The sequence below is a fragment of the Mixophyes fleayi genome, chromosome 7, assembly GCF_038048845.1.
Source record: "Mixophyes fleayi isolate aMixFle1 chromosome 7, aMixFle1.hap1, whole genome shotgun sequence".
In the NCBI taxonomy this organism is placed as follows: Eukaryota; Metazoa; Chordata; class Amphibia; order Anura; family Limnodynastidae; genus Mixophyes; species Mixophyes fleayi.
Genome location: NC_134408.1, coordinates 129598128 through 129607778, shown reverse-complemented (window position 1 = coordinate 129607778; position 9651 = coordinate 129598128).

The following is a 9651-nucleotide window of genomic DNA, read 5'->3' as shown; positions in this document are numbered from 1 at the left end:
AAAACCCCTGGATTGGTTTTACTGTTTTGGTATTTGCACTGATGGTGCCAATGACAGGGGCATATGCTGGAACTGTTGCTCATATCCAAAAATTGGCATTGAGTGTGTATAAGTTATTTTCTTTCAGTCTCTTTAAATAATAAATGAGATGAGCAGGTTTCCAAAATATAATATTTCTATAATTTATTAAAAAGGTATTATACATAGATACAGCCATACTGGAAGAAGCAGACATACGCCCAGGGTCTCAAATGCCAATTGACACCCTATATTTGATTAACTTATTCTTTTATAGAATATGAAACTCCTTCTTACTTCAAAACACACCTTCCCAGCTTACATCACTGCTGGCACTCTATCATTAAAATAACATGTTCTATTGGATGGTCAGCTTGAACTTTAATGGTGCCAATATTTCTTTGGACATATCCGGTGATAATGTTAAATACAATCACATGACAATTATCTAATCTGTTTTGCTCATGAATTGTGCAGTAATGGAAAATTACTAAATACGTGTCTCTTTTTTATGCACTTCTGTATTGTGCAACACGTTCTCTTAAAAGTACAGACCCTAGTCTTAAATATATGAGCATATATGTATATCTGTTAGTTTTCTTAAAAGTTACTTCAACAGGTGTATCTTGGACTCACTGCAGTATTCACAGACAAGCTCTTGCAGCAAGACGCATGCCTGAGGAGTTAAAGGGAATTCTGGACAATGCAGTCAAAATTGTTACTTTTATAAAATCACAACACAACAATTCAAGTTTTAGTGGTTTATGTGAAGAAATGGGCAGCCAGTCTGTTACTCTGCTGTTGCATACTGACGTAAGGTGACTCTTACAAGGCAAAGTTCTTGTGTGCTTGTTTGAACTTAGTTATGAAGTCCAAGTCTTTTTTTTAGATCATCCAGGTGACCTCTCTGGCATAATTGAAGATACTGTATGACTTCAAAGGCAGGCATATTTAACGGATATTTTTTTCATGAATTAATTAAATGTGCCCCTTGCAGGTCCCAATAAAACAGTTCTAATATGCAAGATCAAATCAAGTCCATGATCTCGATTCTGGTAGCAATGTTTGTAAAAAAAATTAAACTGAATGCTTCAGTACCCTTCACAATTTTGTGCCAGAAAATCATCTGCAACTCAACCAACATCTCCAAAAACTTTGTATATCATTCAGGAAATATTTTCCAGTCATGTCAGAAGATAATAATTGATATCGTAATCCTTTTGATGAGCTCAACATCTCCTCAGCGTAAGAGCTGCCTGTGAGGGAGCAAAAAATATTAGTTGAAATTAAAGCTGATTCTAATCTTAGAACCTTCAAGAGTCATTGCTCAACTTTATAGCCTCTGCTTCTAAAAAAAAAAAGCTATCATGTTTATGCTGCTATTTCCAACAATCTATTTATATCAGAAAGCTTTTTCAGCATACACTTATTTGAAAATGATATACCGTAACAAACTTAATGCTGAACCACACTTGCGACTTCACCTTTCAAATGTTATTCCAGACTTCAAATCCCTCTGCACATCTAAGCATCCCCAAAAATCCCACTAGCTTCAGGGTCTAAAAGTATAATTATTTAGATTTAGACTGTTCCGGCTCCAGCATGGGCCTTTGTTATAAAGTTATATATTGTGTGCTAGTGGTTCTTTATTTCACGCACTTGACATTATGCCTTTAGTGTGAGTTCAAGTTTAATATAATCAATGCCAGCTTTCCTGTGTTGGAATTTTACTGGAGTTTTAGGGCTAGATTTACTAAGCTGCGGGTTTGAAAAAGTGGGGATGTTGCCTATAGCAACCAATCAGATTCTAGCTTTCATTTTGTAGAAGGTACTAAATAAATGAAAGCTAGAATCTGATTGGTTGCTATAGGCAACATCCCCACTTTTTCAAACCCGCAGCTTAGTAAATCTAGCCACTCTGCAATACTTTTGTGAGATTTTGAATGCTTGCTTTGTGCTCCTGTCCACTCTTTCTGACATACATGACTATGGGAGCACCCAATAATGGTCTGAGTACTGGAGAATCTATTTGTAGTCAGCACGAACTGCCAGCTGAAACTGCAGAAAAGTGAAGTGCCCAGCTCTATGTCGAGACCCGGTTTACAATGCAGGTTAGTGCCTTCTCTACGTGCGCTCCTCACTCCTCACTTGATCTTGCAGTTAAAAAATATAAAGTTAACATCAGCTTCTTATAAAGTAATCTTTAAAAGTCAAGGAATTTATTATTCCCATTGTAAACTGTCTTGTTAATACCCTTGGGATTAAATATTTATAATTATTCCCTTTGGGGGTTCCCAGTGTAAAAAAGGTTGAGAATCCCTGCACTAAACTAAAGTTATGTGTTTTTTTTACCATGGTTCTGTGTTGGATCATTGTTATTTAGTGAGTTTCCAAATAGTATTTATTAAAAGCATTAACTGTGTTTGAAGATCCCATTAAATTATGCAGAAAATTTAAGAACTAGAAAAAAATGTGAAAACTCAGCACATTTTTGGACAACCTTTTTGGGACGTCATTTGCATGGACAACCCCATTCCACCTTTCCATGTTAGTCCATACAAATGATTTGTACAGCATTTTGTCATTCATAGGAATGGACTGCACATGCCAGCAAAGGGTATAGAGATCATTATAAATTCCGGCCTACTATCACTTTTGTACCATCCCATAATTATTTACAACTTTTCATTTTTTTCTCTTAAAATACTGCTCACTGGAGTACTATCAGTTAGGAAAATCTACTCTCTTTATGTGTCACATTTTTACAATATTTTAATAACATTCGTGTATGTTCACATAAAAATGCAGTTACCTATATAAAATCATCGTTGCCTACTCTCCCGAAATGTCTGGGAGACTCCAAAATTTCTGGGAGTCCAGGGCAACCTGCCAGATCCCAGCTAGTTCAGAAACTTAAATAGAGGGGGCAGGGCTTAGTGACGCGAATCACGCCTCATCATGGCCCCGCCCCTGCTGTTATAGATCAAAATGGCGATGGCAGTTTAGGGGGCGGGACCAATGACACAATTATCTGAGCCCCGCATCCACAGCCCTCGTGAAACAAATTGCAAAAGTAGGCAAGTATGTATAAAATACATGTAGACAGAGCAAAAAACATCTTACTGAAAGTTTTGACCAGTGTCTGATCACCATCAGTTAAAAGGACACAAATATCAGGTTAGTTTGCGAGGCTAAAAATTATCTCACAGAGCATCCACTAAGCCAGAGATGTTCCAAAACGGGCAATGTTCTCTCCGTGCAGATCATGAGAATATCTTGTTCTTCAAAAGAAAATCTCATTTTTTACTATGCCTAACCCAGGGTCAGCATATAAATCCCCCATATATAACAGTATAAATGGGTGAAAATTCAAATTGGGACATAATATTACATAAGAAGCTGAAACAACATTCCAATGTTCCATGTTCATAAGTGACCTTTATTGAGTCAACAGAAGATGTGCGAACTTTACACAGGGACCAAAACAATACTAGGTGATAAAATGGTACTGTAGATGAGGTTAAGTATGGATAAGTAAGAGGCTAATCATTTAGGGCCTAAAGCCGTACACAACTTAAACCCTGAGTGGGATAATGTTAACGGAATCTTTTGTGGAGAATTCACAATTGGCAGCAGCATGCAGAGCAATGTCAATTTGTGACATTGAGAACTGGCACGTTAAGGTTTTAGAAAGTGAGCCAACATTATTTCAAAACAATAAAACACATTAACAATAGTCGTGGCTGCCTGCAAAGTTCTGTTGTAGAGAATTTGGAAGAGATGGGATGGGAGAGCCCAGACTACTATCTTTTAAAATTCACTTAATAAATGTTGGTAAATCTAGAGATCACAAAGAACTTTAATATGTGCTTATTTTCTCACCAGAAGACAGCAGAATATGTAATAACAATACTGTACAAATCATCTTAATGCCAATCGGAGGATGGGTATTGAAAAAAAAATAAAAATGCTTGTAGTTCCCTAAATAGACATTGACATAAAATGCAACCCAATTCTAGAATGAAGCAATACATTTTGGTTTTCCTATCGTCTTTTCCTATACATTTGATGAGTATTAAATTACTTAGTTAAACAATACATTCATTTTGATTAAATATTAGATTATGAACAATACATACATTCACATACAATCTTCAGTGTTGAACCAGCCTTTTGTTAATTATTATGCAGAGAAAATAGTGAAATCACAATGTAATATTTAATATATTGCATAACTGATACAAACTTTTGCTACAGATAATGCAAACAATTTAAATATTTATTTGAATCCAAATGGTACAGTAATATAAGACATGCATGCACATACAATAATCCTCCTTGGTTACCAATGAGCCAATGAGCCATGCTATCTGCAGCAGCTATGTTTTAATTTCCTGACAGTAAACACCATAATTTATTATTGCCTAATATGTACTTATAGGGCTAATACCTGTATAATGTGCAATCACTGTATTTCATAGCTATGTAGCTGTGGGAAGTTTAAAGAAGGCATGGTTAGATGCAGTTTACATACACCGTTCCCAATGTTGAAACAGTGGCAGATTTAGAGGGAGGACTGTCTGTAGAAAATACTGCTCCACCAATTTGATTGTGTTTAAAACACAATTGAACTGGCCATACAGGATAAGTTACCGGGAATCACAGTGTCATACCCAGTTGCACAGTAATTGGTGGATGGTGCTTGCCATTCACCAATCAGAGTAGTGGGAGGTCTCCACACTCTCTTGAATGGCTGGAACGATACACCAATCAGAGTGCATGAGGGGTACAGGCTCTGCTAAATCCCCCAACCCCCGAAAACAATCTAGATCCGCCTCTGTGCTGGAAAACACTTCCCCCAACTCCCATTTCAAATTCTCTGCAGCAGCTATTTTCAAATACAGCAATTGCCCATACAAAGAAGGATGGAGACACTGTGGCGGGCACTATGAAGGCTAAGAGAGGAGGTGCAGCACATCGATTTGCACAAGTGCGTCTTGTTTTGTGGCAGTGCACAAACAAGATTTCATTTTGCTGAGTGAGATTATTCAAATCAGATAAAGGGGTGGAGAGAGAGCATTTTTAAGGGGCTTGCAATGAAATGAGTGGTTCTAAAGTTTGGGAGATTGGACTATTACACTACTGTACTATTACAATATTGTACTATTGGACTATTACACTATTGGACTATTACACTATTGTACGTGCTCTTCTTGTGATTTTGCTGCCTCTTTGGTGGACTTCACAAATGAGGTCCAGAGGAATTATTTTTTAAGACTTACAAAACTGAATAATGTGAAAAATAAAGTTTGCTGAAAATCAATGTTTTGTCTCAAATTTGTATACAGTTATGTAATTAGTGGATCATGTTCATAATACAGGGTGATTCAAAAGTCGCAGTACACCCTTTTATTTCAAAAACTCTACAGAAAATTGGGAAACCTGAATACTCCAGTAAGGTATGGGTGACGTGGTCTATCTTTTACGGTATGTACCAAACATGGGCGCCATCTTGAAATCGGCCCAATTCCTGTAGAGTTTTTGAAATAAAAGGGTGTCCTGCGACTTTTGAATCACCCTGTATTTTTATTTACTATGACTCAATCTACAAGCTGTAGAATTTATATTTGAATTTCATTAATTTTAAGGGCCAAATTTATACGCTAAGAAAGACTAAAACATAAAAAAAAAAATGTGATTTCTAAAAATAGGAGATTTATGCTTTACAATGTTTTATATAGTCTTACTCACAACTATAACAATACATAAAAGGCTATGGCCTGTTGTATCATGCATTGTCCATTTAACTAATGTTACATAAGAAGCTAGGGTGACTTTTAACACCTCTTGAAGTGTAATACTTATCTGAATTAGCTGCTAAAAGGCTCATTCACATAAGAGACTAGACAACAGCAAGTCAGACTAAAAGAATGCGGCACGGGCAAACTGCTCTAAATATGCGTAGGTATCGGCATTATTTGTGGTGGTACCTGTGTTCCTCTAATGTTCAGACAAGGAGCGTATGAGGCCAGAGGTCAACCCCATTTGTGGCTGACTCAGGTTCTGTTTCAAACAGCACCTCAGCAAGTTTTGATTTCCCATTGTCTAATTGCCTCTCTGTATGTGCCCTAAAAGTAATATTGGAGTTTAATAGCTTTGTAGGTGTAAATTAAATTATACAACAAAGGACTATTTTTTGTATAAATATACTTTTATTTATTTATTATTGACAGAAACCTTGCCTTTTGATTCAACCAACTTATTACTTATTGCAAGCGTAAATTATGTGTTCAAGTTTTTTTTTTAAAAAATGCACTTTTCCCCAGTAAAATAAATACCTGAATAAGTGGTTACATTTATTGAAATATACTTAAGGCAAATGGCTACCATACATTTTCTGTTCATCAACATTAAGTTTTTGAAAATATATTTTTTTTTTAGTCTAATAAATACCACAATAGGTGGTTCAAATTATTGACTTATACTTTGTTAAAACGAAAACAAGAACTGTGAAGTTTACAACAAACTATATCGAAATAAAACAACGAAAGTTCAAAATGGTACCAAACCCCCTTCCAAGCCACTGTTCATATTTGATACACAAGTAAGATAACAATATGGCAGTGGGGTTGAAATAACCTACTTATACATGAACTTACTGCAGGTAGCAATGTTTTAACCAGCAAATTGCTGGATCGATTTGTGGAGTTTCACATTTTGCAGCCAAATCAAATATGTAGCAATTTGTTCATCTCTAATGAGATGTCTACTTTCATGTTCTATACTGTGGTAGTGAAATGACAGAATAGTGTTTTTTGATTGGTTATGGCACCTTTCTGCAGTGTACCAGTTTTCATTAACCTCCCCCACTGTTCACAGCGGAATTCTAAAATGCCTAATAAGCTAAATACATTTTTTCAATAGTGTTGCACATCAAATAATACATGCATATTTTACAGCATTAAGGCTTAAGCAATCTGATCTAAAGAAAATAAGCAAAGCATCTGATAATTCTACCTGCAAGAATTGAACTATTCTAGGAAGATCTCAGACGACCCCTAATTGTTCAATTTCTGCAGGTAAAATTACCAGGTGCTAAAGGGATGTTGATGTGCTGTAGTAGCTACTAATAGCGAATTATTAATTTAGCTATACTTTAGTTTTGTTAGTTTTTTTTACATATATTTAACTTAATTTATGCACAAAATACATGCTGTGCAGAGAGCCTTATTTTTCTATAACTTTGCTTTAATAGCTGTCATAGGATGAAACAGCCATAACTCATGCCCCTTGATTTACTCAGAGAGCATGGCTCTACAAAAATGATAATGTTTTTAAAATAATATATATTACAATATACATTTTAATTAAGATTTGATTTTTTTTATAAGGATTCCCCAAGACAGGTCTATTATAAGGAAAGTGTTGTTGGTAATAGTTGGTAAACATTGAAAAAACTGTAGACTATTTGGTTACAATAGTTAAAAAGAACAGTGTATTGCTATAGTATGTTAGATTCAGGGATTAAGCGGGACACCATCATTGTAAGATTTGCATTTTCAAACATTTCCCTTCTAAATGGCAGAAAAAGGAACTATATTTTATAAAAAAGTTGAACTTGTGTTTTTCTTTCAACCTCTTTAATATGTAAAATTAAATAAAGGAATCCAGTCTCCTTTTTCATTTTGGGCAAACCCAACCCTGCTTTCCAGTTGTTAACATTGCAGGGACTTTTTTACTAAGTAATCCACCGTTTAGGAATAAGTCACCCCAGTTAATTGACACGCAATCTATTCCTGGTGATGCCGTGAAAGTGATCAGGGTTTATTCCGATTGTTTGGATGAGTACTAGATCTTAAATCAACAGCTAGCATAAGACATGCTTGTCTTCAATATTGTCCAGGCACTACAGCCTGGAGAGTTAACTGAGCTGCAATGCAGTAAGGGTGAGTAACTCTGAAACTGAGAGGGGTCGGGAAGAAGCCTATACAGTTCCAAAGTTACTCACCCCATGCCACAACTTCAGCATTTACCTAACCCAGTGTTGGCTAACCTGTGACACACCAGGTGTTGTGAAACTACAAGTCCCAGCATGCTTTGCCAACATAAAGCAGCTTATTGTTGGAAGGGTATGCTGGGACTGGTAGTTTCACAACACCTGGAGTGTCACAGGTTAGCCAACACTGACCTAATCTAACATATAAGTTTGAAATAGCTGCTTGCAAGTTGGGTGTTTTGGGCCACATGCCTAGTTATACCTATTCTATTAACCAGTGGTCTATGGATACACTGTTGGCCAAAGGGTATATGTAAGAAAACATTTGCATATCTCCTCCCACCATTTTTTAAATGAAGAATCCTTTATTTTTTTGGTTTTGTTGGACAATCCTATTTTGTAGTGGAAAAATTTAAATACCGTCTATTTTAAGAAGGCTTGTACTGTATTTTGTTTACAATGTAGGACTTTTTAATTACTTCTAGCCCACCTTAAAATGGCTACTCTACATGTATTCACAAGTCAAACACTGTGCAAGCTGCTGCCTTGAATCTGGTGCTGATTACTTCTCTGCCTTTTGGTTAAAATGTAGAACTGTCTTAGGAATGACTGGCATCCCCTCCGATCACGGTTATGGTGAATTGGGGACTAAAGAGCCTTATTCTCATGGGAGCCTTATGGTGTAGGGAGTCTGGCATAAAGGTTTTTTTTCCTATAATTTCCTAACTGAGAAAATACCATTTTTTACACAGAAACGCATGGAAATTCACTAACAGAAAAAAAAAACATTTTGTTTATGGCATTGGAAAGCAAATTATTTACAAAATGTCAGGAAAAATGCTCAAAAGCTGACTTTGCAAACCAGCCTAAATTGATGTACAGTGTTTAGGATCAATTCAATCATCGAGCAGGGAATACAATCAACAGCTAATTGGCCAGAAGTCAAATTATAAAACACTTTTGGAATGACAGTGAAGCGTAAATAATCTTTTTAGGATCATCCAATACAGTCTATACTAATTATACCAGCTTTTGCACTAATACTATAGTGCATGCATGAAAACCCTGTGGCTCTTCAGATGTTGCTGGCAAAGCATGCTGGGGCTTGTAGTTTCACAACACCTAGAGAGCCACAGGTTCTCCAGGCCGGCTATAGTCATTTCAAGCTGTGTCTGACTTTACTAAAGTAGTATTAGAACATGATGATTGTCTGAAATACCTAAAAACTCTATGTTATGTTTCATAACATACATTTAATGCTGAAAAACAATAGTCCAAAGGGTGGTTAACACAGAAAGCATAATTTTAACATAATTGCAAATGTATTGAACTGTGAGAGCACCTGTCAGCAAGGCACATTGGAGGCATCCATTAGTGGGCTGAAGCAATATTCGTGGCCAATATTCACTAGACGCTGGTTCCCAGTGACTTGATAGGTTGGATTTTGTACTACGCTGCTGACTCTTTGTAGCGCCTTATACATAAATGATAATAATAATAATTAATGAATGTGGGTTCATACCATAAATGGTTGTCTCCACTGTGTGTAGGTACTGCTACAGTCTTAATTGAGTGGTTCAATATATTTACTACAGTACATAGTCTTTCTCAGTATGATCAAATAAACATGCAAAGAG